Source organism: Pan paniscus, chromosome 3 (genome assembly GCF_029289425.2).
Source record: "Pan paniscus chromosome 3, NHGRI_mPanPan1-v2.0_pri, whole genome shotgun sequence".
Taxonomy (NCBI): Eukaryota; Metazoa; Chordata; class Mammalia; order Primates; family Hominidae; genus Pan; species Pan paniscus.
The window spans coordinates 95,460,964-95,485,656 of record NC_073252.2 but is presented as its reverse complement, the minus strand read 5'-3'; the positions used below and the strand labels follow the sequence as shown (position 1 = coordinate 95,485,656).

At 37.9% G+C, this 24,693-nt stretch overlaps 1 long non-coding RNA gene across 2 annotated transcripts in view; it reads right to left on the bottom strand.

Annotated features, from left to right (window-relative positions):
* Nucleotides 1-24,451, bottom strand: part of LOC130541445 (uncharacterized) — a 63,928-nt gene extending 39,477 nt beyond the window's left edge. For both annotated transcript variants that reach the window (XR_010111984.1, XR_010111985.1), the window contains exon 1: nucleotides 24,350-24,451. This is a non-coding gene — a long non-coding RNA (uncharacterized LOC130541445). The remainder of the gene's footprint in view (nucleotides 1-24,349) is intronic.
* Nucleotides 24,452-24,693: the final 242 nt, after the last annotated feature.

Sequence of the window (24,693 nt, the reverse complement as noted above, 5' to 3'; positions counted from 1 at the left end):
TCTCAAGCAAAAGAATGAAATTGAAGCATTTTTCATACAACATACAAAAGTTAAGCAAAAATGAAACAAAGACCTAAGTGTAAGAGCTAAACCTATAAACTCTTAGAGAAAACAGAAATAAACATTCATGACCTTGGATTTGAAAGTCTTAGATATGACACCACAAACACAAGCAACCAAAGAAAAAATAGGTAAATTGGACTTATTCAAAAATTGAAACATTTGTACATTAAAGGACAGTATCAAGAAAGTGAAAAGACAACCTACATAATATGAGAAAATATTTGCAACTCATATATTTATATAGGGTCTAATATCCAAAATATATAAAGAACCCTCACAACTCAACAACAGAAAGACAAATAATCCTATTAAAAATTAGGTGAAGTACTATGGGGGCTCCAGAGTAGGACCAGTACTGCTCTGATAGTGTACTCGCCCTAAAATAGCATGTGGTTTATCTCCCAGGGGACTGGTGGAGAGGGAGCTATATTGTTGAAGGTATGCATGACACTTTTGTAAAGTGGAGACCTGGTCAATAGCTGAGGCAGACCTGGCAAACAACCCTTCTATCCACCGCTTGATAGGCAGGCCTGTTTTTACTGTTACCAGTAAAGCAGCAGTTATGGGTTTAACTTGCTGCAAGGCTTGTGTACTCCTAGGATCTGTTGCTCAGTTGGGGAATAGTGGATTTTAGCCTCCTTCCATAGTTGTGATCAAAATCCTAGGGGAACTTCTTTCCCAATGATGGACTTGTCAGACGGCCCATCTGGTTCATTCAAGGATAGTGATCCCATTTGAAGACATTGATATTCCAGGAAGAGAGGAAAATAAGACTTTTCCCTGAGTCACTAGTAAATTAGCCTTCTCAAATGCTTCCTCATGTTTTTTATTCCAGCACCCACTAGATCCCTGTTCTACTAGTTGGTATAGAGCTAAATGTAGAAGGAAAGCCCACCAGTATCCCAAAAAACCTAGGAAACTTTGTTACTATTTAACTATTTTAAGTATGACAAATTGTTGTATTTTTTCAGTTACTATGCTTGAGATAAGGCATGTCTTACCTGACTAAGTGACCCCTAGGAAATTCACAGCTCGTCCTGGGCCATATATCTTTTGTGGTTCAATGGCCCCTCCTCTGGATTAGAGAAGAGTACACAAGGCATCAAGGTGTTGCTGTAGCAATGACAAGTCTTTGGAAGTTAGCATAATATCAGCAATATAATGAAACTATTTAACAGCATGTGACAGTGGACTGCAAGTTAAATCTCTAGCAATTATTCCACGACAAATAGTGGGCAAATATTCCACGATAACCCTGGGGCAACACTTGGAATGGCCATTGATGGCCACTCCAAGGAGAAGCAAATTGGTTCTGTGAGTCAGTGTATAAAGGGTTGGTAAAGAAGGCATTAGCTAAATCTACCACAGCACAAGTTAATGTGCATTATGCACCTGTGTCCACTAAAGCTAAGCTTTTCTGCTTGTTTTTGGACTCCAGTAGATTTTGGATGCCACGTGGGGCCTCCGGTTGCCTCCTACTGCTCACACATGAAGGCAACCTTGGCCCCAACCCTAATCTGTAATCTGAGGAGGAGTACACCCCTGTAACACAGAGATTGAGGTTCTTTTAGGTATAGTTTCTTTTGCTCCTTCTACCTCTTTTTTTTTGATGGGGCACTAGTAAGGAGGTTAAACTGTTCATCAGGAGTTGGATCTTTCCAAAGGCAACTAATACTGCATTTGGTTGGTCTATCATTTCTTTGTCTATCCAGGAAGAAATCAGATGATACCATATTTGTTTACTAGTAATTCTAACTGCACATTTTTGACCTCCCTTTTTTGGTCCAGCAGACTCTATTTCTCTCCTTTTCCTTTTCTCTTTAATGACCAGTTGGACCTTATCTCTTCCTTTTCCCATCTTTCCAAGATCAGCTATGGCTTCTCCCATATTATATTCATCTTGTCCCACAAGAGGCCTCAAGACGGATATGAGAGGGTCATGCCACTCCCAGGGAGAATTTTGTAACAATTTGATTTTCTACATGAATGTTAGCAGCAGTATTCATATTCATATTCATATTCAGGCAAAAGATGGAAACAACACAGATGTCAATGAACTGATGAATGGATAAACAAAATGTGGTATATCCATACAATAGAATATTTTCCAACCATAAAGTGGAATGAAGCACTGGTGCATGCTATAACACGGATGAACCCTGAAAACATTATGCTAAGGAAAAGTTTAAGACAGACACAAAAGGTCACATCTTGTATGATTCAATTTATATGAAACAGCTAGATTAGGCAAATCCATTGAGATAGAAAACAGATGAATGATTTCCAGGATTTGGGGATAAGGAGGAAAGAGAAGTGATTACATAATGGATACAGGATTTATTTTGGGGTGACGAAAGTGTTCTGGAACTGGATAGTGAAAATGGTTGTTCAACATGGTGAATATACAAAACGCCACTGAGTTGTACACTTTAAAAAAGTTAAAATAGTGAATTTAATGTTATTAGTCAACCTTTGAGTCTCAACTGAAATTTTGGGCCTTAGGTTGTAAGGTCAAGGTGGCTGGCCAAACAGAAAAAAAAAAAGAAAAAAGAAAAAAATTCAAAAAAAAATGCAAAATTGATCATTTACATTGTTTTAAAGTTTAGTTTCTCCTTAAAGTAGAAACTTCTTGCCAAACATTTGCAATGGGTGTGATTTTATCTTAAAATCCAAGTAAAAGAACATTTGAGGACTCTTCCCCTTTTATTACATATAATAGCATATGATGGTAATCAATTTGCTTGTTCTTTCAGAAAGTTATTTAGCTCAGTAGATACTAAGAGCTGCCACCAAATAAAAAAAAATTCTATAATTGATTTAAAAGCAGTGATTTGGATCAAACAATTAGGTCTAATTATTGCATTTATTTTATTAAATTGTAAACTTACTAAAATAACGTTGGCGTATTCTCTGTCATAGATTTGTGGCAGCTGTTTCCACACTTGTTACTCCCCAAAAAATAATTTCTATTGGTCTTTTTGCCAGTAGAATCCTAGACCTGAATGACATCAATTTAAATAGGTTATCACACTGATTCTAAACTCTTCTACCTCACTGTAGTAAAAACTGGTCCAACTCAAAGAGGCCACATCTACCCAGCAGCTTGCCTTGAAAGTGCAATCATGCTCTCTAAGCACTGGCAGCACAATCATTGATTTTAGAATCAATGGGACACCAGGGTCACACTGGATGTCTGCTTGGCAGCCGGAAAATGGGTTAGAACATTTTAAACTTTATAAAATCAAAGGAGGTAAACATTAAATTACATAAAGTCATATCTATTTTGGCTGCTTGTATCTTAGAAGTCAGCTGAAAGCAGACATGAAATATCCAACATTCAGCTTCGGGAATTTGAGAACTAGCCAGCCATCCCTGACCTTGTAGTCTAATGCCCGATTCCAGTTGAGAGCCAAATGTTGATTTCTGCTAAATAACTCTTTTTTAGATATTTCATTTTGAAATTTTTATCAGTTTTCAAAAACTGGAATCCTGGGTTGCAGGCTGAAATATGAGCGTATTCCCTCAAAACACTCACAGCAAAAAGCCCAGCATTGTTTTATAAGCAACAACTTGACAAATGCTGAGTTTATAGCTGTGATAGTAGGTAAAATATGCTTGGTGGAATAAATGCCAAGTGGCAGTTTGATCTCATAATTAAGTGACAAGGTAGATATATTAATTTTTTTCAAATTCATATGGATTTAGGTGAGATTATATTAAGTAACAGAAAATTTGTCCTTTAAATTTTTTCTGAGCAACTCCTGGCCCCTCCATTGATGCTTTTAACTGGATTAACTTGTGAAAATAGTGGCAAAGAGTAAAGAATATTTGCCCTTAGACTTTGTGACATAGTTTAGGAGAGTCAATGTTAAGTTACAATGTATTTTATTTTACTTTTGTAGACATCTCTAACCCTGAATAGCTAAAATTCTAACACACTGTACGCAATTTGTACTTAACTTTCTTTGTGGCTTTAGTTTTTTTTTGACAGATGGCTGCTGCCAAGAATCAGCTTGAGTGGGGAGCTAAAGTTCCAAGAAATGTAAGAATGTGCGCGAATAGCTGATATCCCTTAGGTTTTTTTCCTGCACTCCAAATGATAAACAGAGACCTGAGCCAGAGCTCCTGCCTTCTGGGATGGCCCTTACCAATGATGGCTTTGTCTCTTGACTGAGTCCCAGGTCCCCAGTCTGTAAATCAGAAATAATTTTGTTTGTCATCTCCTTTACTTCACCAAGGGATTTTAAGGATTGCAAAACCACATAGCATTTGACAATACAAAATGCTATGGTAATGGTTAAAATGAAGAATTACTGAGTCCTGCCAGTGAGTAATCTACTCTCAGGGAGTAAGTTAAGCATCTGGGATGTGAATTAACTCTCTCCTCCTGTCAGGGCACCATTTTTAGCTGAAGGCTGGAGGGTATAAAAACGTATATTATTCCTACATGAGGCCAAAATACTTCTGCCCTTCCCACTATACTAACATTTTATAACTAAAAATTTACAAGGAGATACTAGACAGTCTTGGCAAATTCTAAAAATTAAGTCTAGAAAATTATTATAGCTTAATATGTAATTATTGAAGCAATCTCCAATGTTTATTCGTTTAAAATAAAATAAAATAAAATATTTTCATTCTTTCAGGTTTTCCTCCCTGAAATTTTCTTCAAAGACTGAAAGCATGAACAATAATATTGCAGTTGTCCTTTGCAGCTCATTATAGCTTTATGATTTATGAATTTATACAAACTTATTTTTATTCTATTAAGTTATTATCACTACAAAGTGATATGTGTTCTTTACATTTACAATATATTTTCTAAGTTAATGATCCATTTATATTTGTTAGCTAAGGCTGCTGTAACAAAATACCACAAACTAAGTGTCTTAAACAACAGAAAGTGTTGTCTCATGATCTAGAGACTAGAAAACCCAGATCAAGTTGCTGACAGAGTTGGTTCCTTCAGAGGCCTGTGAAGGAGGCTTCCTCCAGGCCTCTCTCCTAGCTGCTAGTGGTTTGTCTGCAATCTTTGAAGTTTCTGAGTTTCTTCTCCATCACCCTGATCTCTGTCTTCATCTTCACATGGTGTTCTCCCTGTGTGCCTGCCTGTGTCCAGATTTCTCCTATGTATAAAAACACCCAACATAATGGATTAGGGACCCCCCTTACTCCAATACGACCTCATCTTAAATTAACTAATTACATCTGCAACAACCCTATTTCTAAATAAGGTCACATTCTGAGGTAGTAGAAATTAAGACTTCAGCTATGAATTTGGGGAGGGGAGACATAATTCTAATCATAACATAATTTCATTAACTCTAAATTAAATGTATTGCTATAATGGGAGACCATAACTGATTACAGTTAAATTTATATTTGAGACTTTTATTTTTTTACAGTCCACATGACTTTTTAGATTTTAATCGTATCTCCTTTCAGATTTCACTTCTCATGTCTATAGTGTTCTCATTGATTTCACTCAGGTGTCTTAGGAAAGATGCTCTTTTCTATGCCTTTTAGAGTAATTTCTGCATTTTTAGAGTCCATAGTTCCATTACCATTTTGAGGGTTACCACTTAGTACATATGTTATGCATTATCTATTCACTCCAAAATTCATAAATTCTTGAAAGCCAGGCACTTGAAGGCAAGATTTTAATCTGTCTGGCAGTAGATATAATTCTGGGTAAGTGAGTTTCTGTATCTATAAAGAAATTAATAATGTTTTAATGGAATTTTGGAGAGGATTAAATAAGATACTGAAAATAAAGTAGGAAACACTCTTAGCATAATGCTTGAGACTTGGCTCAGGTAATTTTCTTGTTTTTATTTCATTATTCAAAATGGCCTAGTGTTATCTGCAAATTGAATGGAAAACTATGCAGCCCTTTTTCCAGGTCATTTAACAAAATTTACATAACATCGTGTCAGTTTTTTTTTTTCTTCATTAGGTTGCTATACCAAATGAGCTCTTCTCAAAATTTCAAATAGCTTTAAAGAAAAAAGACTTTTTTTTGTTGTTTTATCGTTTTTTGTTTTCCTTTTGTATTAGCTGTATTTCAGCAGCTCCTGCCACACATTTTTTCCTTATTCCAAAATCCAGACTGAAAATGGAGCCTAAAGGCCTTATTGAGAATGTGCTATCTTTGTGACAGAGGAAAGGAGACCAATCCAAAACCAACAGTGTACCTTGCAGCTTCTGCACACAACTGACATACTATTTCTTCTACTCACATTCCTTTGGTTAGAGCAATCATTTGAACAAGTATGGTGTAAGAGATTGGGAAGTATATTCCTTCCATAGAAAGGCACTGAAAGTCACATGATAAATGTAGAAATGTTTAATCTTCCAACAGGGGAGGAGGCAGAAAATAATTTGGAACATAACACAGCCTAACACAAAAACCAATAACAATTCTGATACCTGAAAAACATCAATATTAGCAATTTTCTCTTCATAGGTGTGCCCTTTTATTTCTACTTAGGCTTTTTTTTTGTTGTTTTTAATCTCTTAGAAAAGCATAATCATTGTAGCCTTGAAATGACTACAGTTCATTGCCCTCATGGAAGCCTCTTCAAAAAACATCTGATCAGCATACTTTCATCCACATGCATGATTACTTTCTTCAAACTCCTAAACCAACGTAATGTTTCCTTATATGGAGATTCATATTGACTTTCCTGTAATTTATATCCAAATAATTAGTGGTCTGTTAGACATCTTTTGCTATTGCCTACTTTGGAAAACTTCTTGACTTTTGGTAATAGTGCCCCATTTAAAAAATTACCCATTAACAAATCCAAACCAAAAATAAAATTCTTAGGCTCCCCCAACCATCTGAATGGACTTTCTCCTGGGCCAGGGCACTCTAAAATTTAACCTGAAAGCTGGTTCAGGCCATGATGGGAAATGAGGGGGGTTAGACATGCCTCATTTACCCTCTAGCATTAACATCAACACAGACCTTAAATCTGATAAAAAATGTATATATATTTACAATCTATTTCTCTGAAGTGTGCTACCTGGAGACTTCATTTGAGTAATAAAACTTTGGTCTCCACAACCTTTTATCATAACCCAGACATTCCTTTCCATTCCTTTCTGTTGACAATAACTCTTTCAACCAATTGCCTATGAGGAAAATTTTGAATCTACCTCTAAGTATAACCTGGAACCCTCCCTCACCCTATCCTCCCACTTCAAATTGTCCCACCTTTCTAGACTGGATGAATGCACTCAGGATCTCCTGAGCTGTGTCATGGGTCATGGTCACTCATGTTTGGCTCAGAATAAATCTCTTCAAATATTTTACAAAGTTTGACTCTTACCATCAACATCATTTTCAGTCTTCATGTCTCATTTGGGTATTCTGCACTCTAAAGTGTCACAATAATTGGTTCTTAGGCAGATATATGACTCAAATTGAGCTGATCAGAGCAAATAGAGGTGAGCCTGACAACTTTTACAGGAACTTTGAGGAAAGACTATCTCTCTCAGGGGGTTTATTAACTACTAAGATTCATCCCTGGAGCTACTGGTGACCCTCTGGCCACCATGAGAATATAGCTTATGTGAGAATAGTTCATATCAGAGAAATAAATTACTGACAGTGGAAGAAAAAATGAAAAGATTAACAGGATTGTTTAAGCACCTAGATACAACCTAAATGAAGCTCAACCTCCTTAACTTCATTTTTTGCTTAAACTGATTAGATTTCTGTCATATGCAACCAAAATGGTCTTGACTCATGTATTCAACTTTCTAGTTTTTTCTGGATTATCAGGGAGATGTGAATATATGCTTCCTGTTTCATTCCACCCTCCCTTTTCTTCTGTAAGATTTTTGATTTGATCAAAGTTGTATAGAACTGTTTTTTATTCTTCACTCATTTGATATCAAATTAGTATAACCAAAAATTATTAAATAAATCTACTTTATGATAAGAAAATTTTATTTTTGATCTTCATGATGGAAATAAATCAAACTAATTTTAACAATGAATTATGTGCTATATATTATATTCAAGCTCTAAGAGAGTGCAGTGGCAGTATGGAATCAAGGAAAAGAATAGAGTTTGGAATTGTAAATCAAAGAAAATGACTGAGGTGAGTCTCCATCATTTTAGAGGTTTATTTTGTCAAGATTGAGGATGTGCCCAGGATAAAAGGAACACAAAACCACAAGAAACATCTCTGATTCGTGCTTCTTCCAAAGAGGGTTTTGGGATGTATGTATTAAAAGGGAAAGGACAAGCAGTAGGAGAAAGAAGAAGGAAAAAAAAAGGAAGGGTAGATAAGGTAGATAAAAAGGGCAAACAGTTTAATTTCTTTTAGTCTTTGATCATTTACTGAATCCACATTTTACATGTATGAGAAGGAAATGGGAAAATAGTTATGCATTTCTCTTGTACTCAGTGAATTTTTACATAAGTCAGCATAGAGCAGAAGAAGCCGTCAAATATGCATTTGTCTCAGGTGAATTGTGTGCAGGGGAGGGTTGATTTCTAAGTCCTGTCCTTTGTCCAGTACTCATGAAAATAAGCTGTTAACTTACATTGTCAGGGTGAAATTCAACAGAACTGTTTTAGGGAAAAGACCTTGGGGCCCACAAGGAATTGTGAGCAAATTGTGAGACAGGTATGTAGTCTTTTATCTTTGTAGCTATCTATTTTGGAAGAAAATGAGAGACAGTTTTGCATGATGCAGCTCCCAGATTGACTTTTCCCTTTGGCTTAGTGAGTATGGGGTCCCAAGATTTTATTTTCCTCTCACAGAATTAATGGACATGAATTAGAAAACTGGCTCTCCTACTTATTAGCAGTGTGACCAGAGAGAATGATTTATACTTCATACATAAAATCTTAATTTTTTTATTGGGGATAATACTAGAAATTTAACAGCTATTGTAGTGAGCGAATGAAATGGTTTTTGTGACAAACATTATCAAGTTTTATAAAAATAACCACTATTCTTACCACTGGACCAAAGTGTAGTCCTAGGATTAGGAGCATTTACTTCACCCAGGAGCTCATTAAAAATGCAGATTCTCAGATCCCTGTCTTACTGAGTAAGACTTTTAGAGTGGTGCTCCGGAATCTATGTTTTAAGCTTTCCATGGAACACTTGTGAGAGTTACAACTGAAAACCATAATGTTAAACTTTCTATATGAATAAAAGAAGCCAGTCACCTGGATTTGCTATGATCTATGTTGGTAAGCAACATTTGGTGAACTTAAGTCCATGTACCAATAATGTTCTTTCTAGCCACAAAGATAAAATGGACACAGATCTTAAAAATTCAATGCATAAGATAATGGTAAACGCATGGGAACAATGCACAAAGTGACACCTGCAACCTGGGCTGGAATAGTCTGGGTAATGTGGCATTTAGCTTGCCTACCTCAGCCCAGGAAGGCACATTGGGAAAAAGTTAGAATAAACTTTGAAGGAACCAATCTACATTATCATCTTCTAATTCCCAGAATTACTGTGAGGATTAGATTCAGTTCTCTGTATCAAGCTTTCAGGATGACAGAATATGCAGGATATAGTAGATGCTCAGGAAGTGGTAGCTTATACAAGATTTTAGGATCACAGTTTTGAATAAAAAGAAAAAAAAGGAATGGAGCCATTTAGAAGACAATTTCTGCAGTTCAGAGTAGAAGAAATAATGACACAGAATGAAAATGAAGGTTGTACATATGAACAAATCAATAGATACTCATGTTATTTCAAAGGCATCATGGACCGGACTCCATGACAGAATGTAACTGGTAGTTGCAAAGTTGATTGTTCAGATTGCTAGTGATTTTCAGTATGAGGCTACTTGTTTTATTTCAAGATAGATGCTGGAAAGGGAACCAAATCAGTTTCAAATGCCACAATTGATTGTCCATAGCCATTTTGTGTTCTTAGAACTAAAAATTGTTAGGACAGACATCTGAAGAGTTGGTATCAATTTGGCATTCTCTCCAAAACAGTAAATCTCAATAAATATGTCCTAGATGGGTCTTTTGTAACCTAAATGGGTCCTAGATGGGTTGTTTGAACACCTAAATAGTGATTACCTGTAATAAGAAATGAAATCAATACACTTTTTAAATTGTATAAGCTCAAAATATCTCCATTTTAAGGTAGAAGAAGTTATTAGTAGAAGCGCTTTAGACCTATTTTCTGCAAGGGATTTATTTCCCTGAAACATGACTACTAGCAAGACCAAAAAATGTGTTAAGTCCAAATGCTCAGTAGGACATCCAAATTAACCATGTCATAAAATCTTTCAGGGAGCCAGTAATAGAGTTCTCAGTGTTTTCTTACAGTTTACAAGGGAGAAACAATCATTCACTTAGCACCTTGTTCATGTACTTAGTACATGAATAATGGTCCTTTTCTCTGATCGCTAGTCAGAGTCTTTGGCTCTCAATCTTCTGCTGACTTCTATTTAGAGCTTTTTCTTTTTTCCTTTCTTCCATTCACATACAAGCAATGCAGGCTAGTTAGCTTAACTAATGTCTTTTACTGATCACTGATTTCTGTCTGCCTCAAGGATTGTTTAGTTAGTGCAAAGTACACTTAGTGCATCTGGTTACCCTGACTCATCCTCTGAAGAATGCTGATTCCTCAGGCATGTCTTCAAGACTTTTATTTGAGATGGTTCTAACCTCTGAACCCCCAAGTATCTGGGCCAGGTTAGAGGAGCATTACATCTTTTCTCTTAAGAGCGTTCATTTTAGAAGGAATGAGAAGTGAATTCTCCATTTCTATACATGTTTTCCTCTTCTACATAGAAAAAAATATAGTCAGAATTAGTTTAATGATGAAAATTTTAGATGTTATGTGAAAGATAAGAAAATGGTTATATTGCATCAATAAGTTATTTAATATAGTTATAGAAAAACATAAAATATAATACAAATAAGAAAATGAACACATATTGAACACTTCCTATATACCAGGTATGATGTGGACCACTTTAGATATATTCTCTCAATTATTCCTTTTAACAATCATGTATGTGAGAGACTATTATCTTAATTTTATAAACAAGCCAACTGCAGATCAGAGATTAAGAAACTAGTCCAGTGTTTCACACATGCAGCTAGGAAGAGCAGTTCAGGTATTCAAATCAGGCAGCCTGATTCCAGTTTCAGGGGAAATGTGTGTTTGTGTGTGTGTGTGTGTGTGTGTGTGTGTAATGTGAACTAAGATCTTAATTTCTTAATGCTAATATGAAATTGATTCACTAAGCAGTTTCTCAGAAAAAGCAAATACTAAATGTCACAACAGATGGAGTGCTAGTTTGTTGTCTTATTCTGCCCTTTGGATGTTTCTAACTGCTGTTTCCTGCTTCAAAATATCAGTTAGGAAAGTCAAAGTTACAAAAAGTGAAAACAAAAGAATAGAACCAATAAAGGGCAAGTCTATCAGAAGAACACATTTAGGAGACTCTTCAATAAGGGAATTAAAAAGGAATATTGTTTTTCTCTAAACTACTTTTTTTTTTTTTGAGACAGAATCTTGCTCTGTCGGCCAGGCTGGAGTGCAATGGCACAATCTCGGCTCACTGCAACCTCCACTTCCCAGGCTCACGCAATTCTCCTGCCTCAGACAACTGAGTAGCTGGGATTACAGGCGTGTGCCACCACGCCGAGCTAATTTTTGTATTTTTAGTAGAGAAGGGGTTTCACCATGTTGGCCAGGCTGGTCTCGAACTCCTGACCTCAGGTAATCTGCCTGCCTTGGCCTCCCAAAGTGCTGGGATTACAGGTGTGAGTCACCATGCCCAGCCTCTCTAAACTACTTTTTAAAGACCAAGAGTTTTTGGTCATTGCTGGCAAGATGGCCAAATAGGAACAGCTGTGGCCTGCAGCTCCAAGTGAGATCGATGCAGAAGGCAGGTGATTTCTGCATTTCCAACTGAGGTACCCAGTTCATCTCACTAGGACTGGGTAGACAGTGGATGTAGCCCAAGGAGAGTGAGCTCAAGCAGGGTGCAGCATTGCCTCACCCGGGAAGTGCAAGGGGTCTGGGAATTCTCTCTATTAGCCAAGAGAAGCCATTAGGGACTGTACCGTGCACTCCAGAACAGATACTGCACTTTTCCCATGGTCTTCTCAACCCACAGACCAGGAGATTCCCTCCGGTGCCTATGCCACCAGGGCCCTGGGTTTCCAGCACAAAACTGGGCAGCCATTTGGGCAGACACTGAGTTAGCTGCAGTTTTTTTTTCATACCTCAGTGGCACCAGGAATGCCAGAGAGACAGAACCGCTTACTCCCCTGGAAAGGGGGCTGAAGCCTGGGAGCCAAGTGGTCTGGCTCAGCGCGTCCCACCCCCACAGAGCCCAGCAAGCTAAGATCCACTGGCTTGAAATTCTCGCTGCGAGTACAGCAGTCTGAGCTCGACCTGGGATGCTCAAGCTTGGTTGGGGGAGGGGCATCTGCCATTGTTGAGGCTTGGGTAGGTGGTTTTACCCTCACAGTGTAAACAAAGCCCCCAGGAAGTTCTAACTGGGCAGAGCCCACTGCAACTCAGCAAGGCCACGGTGGCCAGACTGCCTCTCTAGATAGGTTCCCTCCTGTCTGGGCAGGACATCTCTGAAAGAAAGGCAGCAGCCCCAGTTAGGGACTTAGAGATAAAACCTGCACCTCCCTGGGATAGAGCAACTGGGGGAAGGGGTGGTTGTGGGCACAGCTTCAGCAAACTTCAATGTCCCTGCCTGGAAGCTCTGAAGAGAGCAGTAGATCTCCCAGCAAGCGTTCAAGTTCTGATAATGGACAGACTGCCTCCTCAAGTGGGTCCCTGACCCTCTTGTATCCTGACGGGGAGACACCTCCCAGTAGGGGCCGACAGACACCTCATACAGGAGAACTCTGGCTGGCATCTGGCAGGTGCCCCTCTGGGACAAAACTTCCAGAGGAAGTAATAGGCAGCAATCTTTGCTGTTCTGCAGCCTCCACCAGTGATACCCAGGCAAACAGGGTCTGGAGTGGACCTCCAGCAAACTCCAGCAGACCTGCAGCAGAGGGGCCTGATGGTTAGAAGGAAAACTAACAAACAGAAAGGAATAGTATCAACATCAAGAAAAAGGATGGCCACTGAGAGAACCCCTCTGAAGGTCAGCGACTTCAAAGACCAAAGTTAGATAAATCCACGAAGGTGGGAGAAACCAGCACAAAAAGGCTGAAAAGTCCAAAAACCAGAATGCCTCCTCTCCAAAGGATCACAACTTCTCGCCAGAAAGGGAACAAAACTAGATAGAGAATGAGTTTGACAAATAGACAGAAGTAGGCTTCAGAAGGTGGGTAATAACAAACTACTCTGAGGTAAAGGAGCATGTTCTAACCCAATGCAAGAAAGCTAAGAACCTTGAAAAAAGGTTAGAGGAATTGCTAACTAGAATAACCAGTTTAGCGAAGAACATAAATGACCTGCTGGAGCTGAAAAACCCAGCACAAGAACTTCATGAAGCATACACAAGTATCAATAGCTGAATTGATCAGGCAGAAGAAAGGATATCAGAGATTGAAGATCATCTCAATGAAACAAAGTGAGAAGACAAGATTAGAGAAAAAAGAGTGAAACGAAATGAACAAAGCCTCCAAGAAATATGGGACTACGTGAAAAGACCAAATCTACGTTTCATTGGTGTACCTGAAAGTGACGGGGAGAATGGAACCCAGTTGGAAAACACTCTTCAGGATGTTATCAAGGAGAACTTCTCCAACCTAGCAAGGCAGGCCAACATTCAAATTCAGGAAATACAGAGACCACCACAAAGATACTCCTCCAGAAGAGCAACCCCAAGATACATAATCATCAGATTCACTAAGGTTGAAATGAAGGAAAACAATGTTAAGGGCAGCCAGAGAGAAAGGTTGGGTTACACACAAAGGGAAGCCCATCAGACTAACAGCAGATCTATCTGCAGAAACCCTACAAGCCAGAAGAGAATGGGGGCCAATATTAAACATTCTTAAAGAAAAGAATTTTCAACCCAGAATTTCATATCCAGCCAAACCAAGCATCATAAGTGAAGGAGAAATAAAATCCTTTACAGACAAGCAAATGCTGAGAGATTTTGTCACCACCAGGCCTGCCTTACAAGAGCTCCTGAAGGAAGCACTGTACATAGAAAGGAACAACTGGTACCAGCCACTGCAAAAACATGCCAAATTGCAAAGACCATCAATGCTAGGAAGAAACTGCATCAACTAATGGGCAAAATAACCAGCTAACATCATAACGACAGGATCAAATTCACACATAACAATGTTAACCTTAAATGTAAATGGATGGAGTGCCCCAATTAAAAGACACAGACTGGCAAATTGGGTAAAGAGTCAAGACCCACTGGTATGCTGTATTCGGGAGACCCATCTCATGTGCAGAGACACATAGGCTCAAAATAAAGGGATGGAGGAATATTTACCAAGCAAATGGAAAGCAAAAACAACAACAACAACAAAACAAAACAAAACAAAACAAAACAAAAAAACAAAAGCAGTGGTTGCATTCCTAGTCTCTGATAAAACGGACTTTAAACCAACAAAGATCAAAAGAGACAAGGGCATTACATAATGGTAAAGGGATCAATGTAACAAGAAGAGCCAACTATCCTAAATATATATGCACCCAATATAGGAGCACCCAGATTCATAAAGCAAGTTCTTAGAGACCTACAAAGAGACTTAGACTCCCACACAATAATAGTGGGAAAATTTAACACCCCACTGTCAATATTAGACAGATCAATGAGACAGAAAATTAGCAAGGACATCCAGGGCTTGAACTCAGCTCTGGACCAAGTGGAACTAATAGACATCTACAGAACTCCCCACCACAGATCAACAGAATATATGTTCTTCTCAGCACCACATCACACTTATTCTAAAATTGACCACATAATTGGAAGTAAAACACTCTTTAGCAAATGCAAAAGAATGGAAATAATAACAAACAGCCTGTCAGACCACAGTGCAATCAAATTAGAAATCAGGATTAAGAAACTCACTCAAAACCACACAACTACATGGAAACTGAACAACCTGCTCCTGAATGACTACTGGGTAAATAATGAAATGAAGGCAGAAATAAAGATATCCTTTGAAACCAATGAAAACAAAGACACAACGTGCCAGAATCTCTGGGACACATTTAAAGCAGTGTGTAGAGGGAAATTTATAGCACTAAATGCCCACAAGAGAAAGCAGGAAAGATCTAAAATCGACACCCTACCATCACAATTAAAAGAACTAGAGAAGTAAGAGCAAACAAATTCAAAAGCTGTCAGAAGATAAGAAATAACTAAGATCAGAGCAGAACTGAAGGAGATAGAGGCACAAAAAACCCTTCAAAAAATCAATGAATCCAGGAACTGATTTTTTGAAAGATCAACAAAATAGATAAACCACTAGCCAGACTAATAAAGAAGAAAAGAGAGAAGATTCAAATTGATGCAATAAAGAATGATAAAGGGGATGTCACCACCGATCCCTCAGAAATACAAACTATTATTAGAGAATACTATAAACATCTCTATGCAAATAAACTAGAAAATCTAGAAGAAATGCATAAATTCCTGGGCACATACATCCTCCCAAGACTAAATTAGGAAGAAGACAAATCCCTGAATAGACCAATAACAAGTTCCGAAATTGAGGTAGCAATTAATAGCTTACCAATCAAAAAAAGTCCAGGACCAGATGGATTCACCGCTGAATTCTGCCAGATGTACAAAGAGGAGCTGGTACCATTCCTTCTGAAACTATTCCAAACAATAGAAAAACAGGGAATCCTCCCTAACTCATTTTATGAAGCCAACATCATCCTGATACCAAAACCTGGCAGAGACACAACAAAAAAAGAAAATTTCAGGCCAGTATCCCTGCTAAACATCCATGAGAATATCCTGAATAAAATACTGACAAACCAAATCCAGCAGCACCTCAAAAAGCTTATCCACCAGGATCAAGTCAGCTTCATCCCTGGGATATAAGGCTGGTTCAACATAAGCAAATCAATAAACGTATCCATCACATAAACAGAACCAATGACAAAAACCACATGATTATCTCAATAGATGCAGAAAAGGCCTTTGATAAAATTCAACAGCCCTTCATGCTAAATGCTCTCAATAAACTAGGTATTGATGGAGCACATCTCAAAATTATAAGAGCTCTTTGTGACCAACCCACAGCCAATATCATGCTGAATGGGCAAAAACTGGAAGCATTCCCTTTGAAAACCGGCACAAAGCAAGGATGCCCTCTCTCACCACTCCTGTTCAACATAGTATTGGAAGTTCTGGCCAGGGCAATCAGGCAAGAGGAAGAAAGATAGGATATTCAGTTAGGAAAAGAGGAAGTCAAATTGTCTCTGTTTGCAGATGATGTGATTGCATATTTAGAAAACCCCATCATCAGAGCCCAAAATCTCCTTAAGCTGATGAGCAACTTCAACAAAGCCTCAGGATACAAAATCAATGTGCAAAAATCACCAGCATTCCTATACACCAGTAACTGAAAACGGAGAGCCAAATCATGAGTGAACTCCCATTCACAATTGCTACAAAGAGAATAAAATAGCTAGCAATACAACTTACAAGGGATGTGTAGGACCTCTTCAAGAGAACTACAAACCACTGCTCAAGGAAATAAGAGAGGCCACAAACAAATCGAAGACATTCTATGCTCATGGATAGGAAGAATCAATATCCTGAAAATGGCCATACTGCCCAAAGTAATTTATAGATTCAATGCTATCCCATCAAACTACCCTTGACTTTCTTCACCGAATTGGAAAAAAAAACTACTTTAAAATTTGTATGGAACCAAAAAAGAGCACGCATAGCCAAGACAATCCTAAGCAAAAAGAACAAAACTGGAGGCATCATGCTACCTGACTTCAAACTATATTACAAGGCTACAGTAACAAAAACAGCATTGTACTGGTACCAAAACAGATATATAGACCAGAAATAATGCCACACATCTACAACCATCTGAACTTTGACAAACATGACAAAAACAAGCAATGGTGAAAGAATTCCCTATTTAATAAATGGTGTTGGGAACACTGGCTAGCCATATGCAGAAAGCTGAAACTGGATCCCTTCCATACACCTTATGGAAAAATTAACCCAAGATGGATTAAAGACTTAAATGTAAGTCCTAAAACCATAAAAACCCTAGAAGAAGACCTAGGCAATACCATTCAGGACATAGGCATGGGCAAAGACTTCATGACTAAAACACAAAAAGCAATGGCAACAAAAGCTAAAACTGATAGAGTGAACAGGCAACCTACAGAATGGGAGAAAAAGTTTGCAATCTGTCCATCTGACAAAGGGCTAATATCCAGAATCTACAAAGAACTTAAACAAATTTATAAGAATAAAACAACCCCCTCAAAAAGTGGGCAAAGGGTATAAAGAGACACTTCTCAAAGGAAGACATTTATGTGCTCAACAAACATATGAATAAAAGCTCATCATCACTGGTCATTAGATAAATGCAAATGAAAACCGCAATCAGATACCATTTCACACCAGTTAGAATGGCGATCATTAAAATGTCAGGAAACAACACATGCTGGAGAGGATGTGAAGAAATTGGAACACTTTTACACTGTTGGGAATGTAAATTAGTTCAACCTTTGTGGAAGACAGTGTGGTGATTCCTCAAAGATCTAGAACGAGAAATACCATTTGACCCAGCAATCCCATTACTGATTATATACCCGAAGGATTATAAATCATTTTACAATAAGGGCACATGCACATGTATGTTTATTGCAGCACTGTTCACAATAGCAAAGACTTGGAACCAACCCAAATGCCCATCAATGATAGACTGGATATACACCATGAAATACTATGCAGCTGTAAAAAAGGATGAGTCCCTTTGCAGGGACTTGGATATAGCTGGAAGCCATTATTCTCAGCAAACGAACACAAGAACAGAAAACTAGATACTGCATGTTCTCACTCATAATTGGGAGTTGAACAATGAGAACACATGGACACAGGGAGGGGAACATCACACACCGGGACCTTTCAGGGGTTGGGGGAGCTAGGGCAGGGATAGCATTAGCAGAAATACCTAATGTAGATGATGGTTTGATGGGTGCAGCAAATCACCATGGCACGTATATACCTGTGTAACAAACCTGCACGTTCTGCACATGTACCCCAGAATTTAAAGTATAATAATAATAATAAAAAGAGTTTTAAGGGTAAAAAATTTGTTTATCCCATTCTTTATGCAGAATTTTGTAATATGTGTTGCAATATAATGTAGCATACATTAGCAGCTCCTGCATTTGAAGAATTCAGATACTTAACTATCAGTTCTTTGCTTTTCTTTCCTTATTTCATATTTAATCACAGGTAGTGAGAAAGCAGTAAATTGAGGCCAATGAAATGCTTACTCCAAATGCCTACTCCAGTGCCTACTCTGGCCAAGCAAAGCAATTTCCAGCATATTCAGCACTCCTAGAATTCATATGGACACTTTCAAACAAAGAGACACATGAGCTACCAGCTAGCATCTTAGGCTTCATTCCACCAAACTATTCTTGTAACTTCTAGTGTTCACTACCAGAGAAGGCATCTGTGCAACTTCCCTTTGATTTCTTGCCGTTTCCAGGTTTTGCAATAGTTCATGGCAGCTTAGCAAGCTAAAGGCTTTGTCTTATTAAATCCTAGGCTTCTTTTTGTTTCTCTTTGGCCCAACTTATGACAGTGAAGCCAGCTTGAAGGGCCCAGCCTGGCAGGGTACATCCCCAGTGATTTATGCAGTGTCACTTTCTTGAAGATTAACCTGAATAAATCATGCTGGTCTTTTCAGCAGTGATATAGCTGCCCTTTATATGCTTATCAATTTTCAGGGCAAGGAGAAATTAGCCCAGTTCTCCCATTGATCTTGTGAAGAAAATTGTACCTCACAGCAAGGATTCTACTGATAAGCAATGAACACTACAAATAACTTACTGGTTTACTTTTTAATCAATAAAGTTTCTCACAATGCATTATTCTAGCAATCGGCCTAAATCACTGTGCCTATAACTTTTGTTTTCAAAACCTTTTAATCTAATTGGAAAATCTTCCTTTGTACTAGTAATAAACAGTCACTAAACTGTCTGCACCTAATTGAGCTATAGTAATTTATGGGTGCTCCCTACTGTTTTTCCCCTCTTTAATCAGAGAGACCACTTTACGTCTTTAACTAATGAATTCTAAGAATCCACCCAGTAGATCTGATCAAATGTCACTGGTGAATAAATCTTCATTAACACTGGCAGGTTCTGAACCTGGTCTCCATCTTGACTTAATTATTGTCTCACAACTGTACTCTCATCAGGTTTTCTCCATTTCTTCAAATAATGCCTTCATCACCAGATCTACTTGTAAAGCACAACCCCCTGCCGTCAAGAGTCTGTGCCAGTCCTAGGAATGAAAGCAGGCCCGACTCACTAGTGTAATCAAGACCACGTCACCCGGTTGTGGACATTGTAATTGCTATTTCAGCTTCCTCTGCATTCTTCTCTGCATCCTTTCACTTTTGCCTGTATAAAAACATGCATGCTTCTATCAATTAATCCAGTAAATTAATTTATGCTACCCCCAATCAGAAAAGTACATACACCAATAAACTGTTAAGAGGAAAACATATATTCACAATAGGTCATTATCTCCATAGGAAAGTGTTCTTGGGAAATCAGTTTGATGTCATAAATTTGTTTAAGGTCAGAGCAAATGGAGTTAGATGATACTGAGTGTGGTGGGGTGTCACAAAGCTGCACCTACCAATGACCAGCCAGATCCACTGAAAGGACTCCATCAACTATGTTCATGTTAAACTGACAGATCTCTTATTTTCCTGAACTGTTTTCAGGAACACTGACTGATAAAGTTTGTTTTGAATGCTCCTTGTTATCCCACCTGCTTTATTTGAAATCATGTCCTCATGCTGTCATTTATATAGTCCTCATGCTATCATTTATATTGTCCTCATGCTATCATTTGTATAGTTCTAAAAAAGTATGCCGTCCACAAATGACTCATGTACATTAAATTGAAAAAACAGAAATAGATGCTGACGTGCAGGAGAGAGCAACAATATTAGCCATGATAGTTAGTTTAATTGCTAGTTAACAAATATTTATGTAGAATTTACTGTGGGCCAGATACTCTTCTAAACACTTTGCAGTTTTTAATCATCAACACAACCCTAAAAATCTGCTCTTATTTTAAAATCTTATTTCCCAGATGAGAGAACTGAGGCAAAGAGAGTTTGAGTGTCTTGCTATAGTCACACAATTAACAAATGGCAGAACTGGGATTTGAGTCCAGGTAGACATGTTTTGGAAGTAATTAGTTTTTCTCTAAACTATGCTGTTTGCACAACTGAACATTTGACTTGATTCTGAGTTCTAGACTATAGGACAAAAATGGAGCATACTGATAGCTCAGGAAATCTTGATATTTAGTCATAAAAATATGTTCTAGCACTTAACCCATGAACCCTGGTCTTTCACAGTGATCCTCCAAAAAGAGATTCCATAGTTCAAAAAATTTAGGAAACTTTATCCATGTTATGACTCCCTTGGACATTCACAAACACATTAGCATGCTAAAGGTTCTGAGAGGATGTTCAACGGAGACACAAACATAACTAGGTGCAGTCTAGTACTTGCACACCTACTGGACAGCAAAACAATGTTTTCTGGAAGATTCACTAAAATCTTGCCAATCTAATGACTCATCATGAATCACCATTATGGAAAAGTAACACTAAAGTCTTGTTTAATGTGGGTCCTTAGAGGAACATTGAATAATCTTTTCAACATTTTCTTGACACAAATACATAAAAGAAATGCCAAAGTGATTTTTACATGGCATGGCCATCATTCACTCTTTTTTTTTTAACTGAATGTTTAGCACAGAAATAAAATGTTTAAAGATGGTCCTGAGGGAAGCTAGACTACATATAACCTTCATATGGTCATTAGATGGAATGAAGACAGAATGCCCGAGCTAGCGGCCACAATTTCCAAGATGTTAGCTGATAAAATGTGTTTTAGATTAGTTGCTTCTTAACTGAGATTTTGGAAAACACTTATTACATTATATTTTTAAATGGTACAGCTATTTTATTTCATAGTATAGAAGCTTTTATTTCTTTAAGAGTGGTCATTTTTCTAAGCATTGGGTCAATTGCTGACTTCCAGAAAAATTTTATGTTGCCTTCTTTGTGTTGGGCCTTCAGCTGACTTTTCTATAGTCCCTACAGTATATCTATGCACAAAATTAGGGAAGTTCTTTTCTTGTCCTTTTCTGGTTAGGTATTCTTCAGAAGCTAAAAGTATGAGCATTAGACTAATCAGAATGTAGTTAGAAACTCTAGTTTCGATGTGTTAGCTTTGAGACTGTAGCCAAGTTACTTTTCATTGATAAGCCTCTGATTCTTTACCTCTGCAATGGGGTAATGAAAGAATATATTTTGCGTGGTTATCATGACGTTTAACTGACATAATGCTTATAAAGCACTTAGTATAGTGCTTGGCATTATCCAGTAACTGGCGTCTATTCCTAATATCATAGCTTAAATCATTAGTTTGCATCAGATATACTAGACAGCTTAGGCCAGGTGTGGTGGCTCACACCTGAATCCCAGCTCTTTGGGAGGCCAAGGTGGGCAGATCACTTGAGGTCAAGAGTTTGACACCACCCTGGCAAACATGGTGAAACCTCGGTTTCTACTGAAAATACAAAATTAGCCAGGTATGATGGCAGGAGCCTATAATCCCAGCTACTCAGGAGGCTGAGGCAGGAGAATCACTTGAACCCAGGAGGCGGAGTTTGCAGTGAGCCGAGATCGAGCCACTGCACTCCAGCCTAGGCGACAGAGAGAGACTCCATCTCAAAAACAAAACAAAACAAAAAGAAATACTGGAGGGCTTGTTAAAACATGGATTTCTGAGACCCACCCCTAACGTTTCTGATTCACTGGATCTGTGGTGGGGCTAGAATCTGAATTTCTAATAACTTCCCAGGTGATGCTGATGCTGCTTGTTTGTGGACCACATTTTGAGAATCACTGCCATAGAGTAAGTGACAAATGTTCTATATAAACAGAAGTTGTCAAAAGTGATCAAGTTCTGTGAGGTCACTTTTTTCTGGACACATTTATCAGATGCACATATCAGACATATTTAATCGCTTTTGGCAGAGCAATAATTGTCTTGCGTAGATCCTGCTGAGTATGTGAGTTCTGAAGAGATATACAAAATCTTCAACTGTTCTACACTGCTCTTGCATTTGCCTCGGATGATTTCCTTCTTCCAAAGAGTAGTGCATTCATGCTGAACGCTAAGTAGCAATGTTTTGTGTCATTGTTGTTTTGTATCAAATTCCCTTGCTATGACATAATGGCCATCTGACATATTGGAACCCATTTTCATTCTCACAGGTCTGTTTTAATGGTACAGTTAGGATAGTTCTCCCCTAAAAGTTATCCAATGAGAAGTAACACTTATGAGTCACTGAGGGCCTCTGAGTATGCAGCCTGGAATAGAATCATTGAAAAGTTCATCTTTTCACCTTAGAACAGATGGAAATAGTAAGAGTAAATGATAGACAGAAGGAAAACAGATTTCATTAAACTTTCCAAGTTAATATCGACCTGGGAACATACAATAATTTCAAAGTTTGTCTTGATAGCTGAGAAAGACTTCTTAATTGGAGATAATGTCAAAAAGGTAGTTATTTCCCAAATTTCCTGCTCACCTACCATCTGCTACTGATAAAGTTTTGGCAATTAAGGAATGTTAAGAATAAGTTCTAATTATCTTCCTTCTCCTGTATCTTGTTCCCTTGATGCTCTTTGATGGCCTTAACTGAAGCCTACATGTGAATCACAGCTTCTGCTGCATGCCCACTCCTTTTGCCTAAATATGCAGTTATCATCATACATCCAGAATTGCCCTCTGGTAAGTGTCTGATGTTTAAAAACATAATCTTATACTTCTCTCCATTTTGGTGGCCACTCATCTTATTTTACCTTAATAACTCTGAGTGTGGCATTGATAGCAGTTGTAAATCTAATTTCCCAGTAATGGCTGGGAATGATTGGCTTAGTCCACTTTGATAAACATGATGATGTAGAAGTGGCAACCTTTCTCACCAACTGTGTGTATTGAGATTTGTGAGGTCATATCCTATTGGTAGCAACTCTTCTCTCAAAACTCATAGGAACGAATTTTAGAATCTCTATTTTCAGTAGGGAAATTTTGCTTCCTGTGCGTTGGGTACTGCCAGTAGAGAACAGAAAAGAATCACAGCATTATTTTAGAAGTAATTTTTGACTGGAGCCTCTGCTTGTACAGGAATAAGAGTTTCTTTTCCCTCCTACAGCCAGATAAAAATGATGACATTCAGACTCTATGTTGCTATGGTGTTTTCGAGGTGAGAGATTCACCTCACTGCAGTGACCTGGAAAAGTAAAAACTAATTGTTTCACTGCGGCCATCATAAATATATCACCACAAGTGTGCCCAGAGTGCACAGAAAACCCCAAAATATCTGAGTTTATAAAATTTATTTATACCCAGCATCTGTTCAATTTCTTCAGTAATTATTTTAGTCAAAACTGGAGAGCCAGATCCTGATAATTTTCCACTATATTACACAATCCAAAAATGCACGAGAATACAAGCAGTTATTCTTTGTGAAGCACTTATAGGAGCAAAACCATATGTTGTTCTTGTTTGGGATAATTATAAATCTTTAAACATCTAAATGTAGCTGTCTCTAAAACTGATATTAACTCCAAAACAAACAACTTAATGTGAACAGCTCAACACCTAGAATGTCAATGTGCAAAGCAGTTCATTAGGTTTATGCATGTATCCATGCAAATAATTACAAATGTCTTTCATTCACTTGCATGAATAATCAAGGTAGGCTTATAAATTAACACACTTAAAAATATTTTACTAGGACTTGAAGCCATTGACTTTTAGATTTAGGACTACAAAATCATCTAGTTCAGAGGTTCTCAAGCTTGACTATGTATCATAAGCTTTAGAGTTAAAAATGCATATACCTGAGCCCCACGTTTGAGTTTGTTATTCATAGTGTCTCCAAGATAATCTTGGCGTGTACATTTTTAGATCTTTTACAGGTCATTCTGATGGGCACCTGTATTCATTTCCTAGAGTCACCATGACAAATTGCCACAAACTGAATGGGTTAATAAAACAGAAATGTATTCTCTCACAGTTTTGGAGATGAGAAGTCCAAAATCAAGATGTTGACAGAGCCATTGTTCCTCTCAAGCCTCTTTCTTTCTTTTCCTCTTTCTGCCTTCTGGTGATTGCTGGCCATCCTTTGTATTCTTTGGCTTTCAGCTGCAACACTTTATTCTTAGCCTTGTTGTCACATGGGATTCTTTCCTGTGTGTCTATGTCTCTGTGTCTCCTTATAAGGACAACAGTTATTGAATTTAGGGCCCACCATTTGAGGGGCTAGGGGAGGGAAGTAACACAATTCAACCCTATATAGCATCCAACTGAAAAGCAGTGATCTACTTGTTCTAAAACCTACAGACATTGTTGAGTTTAA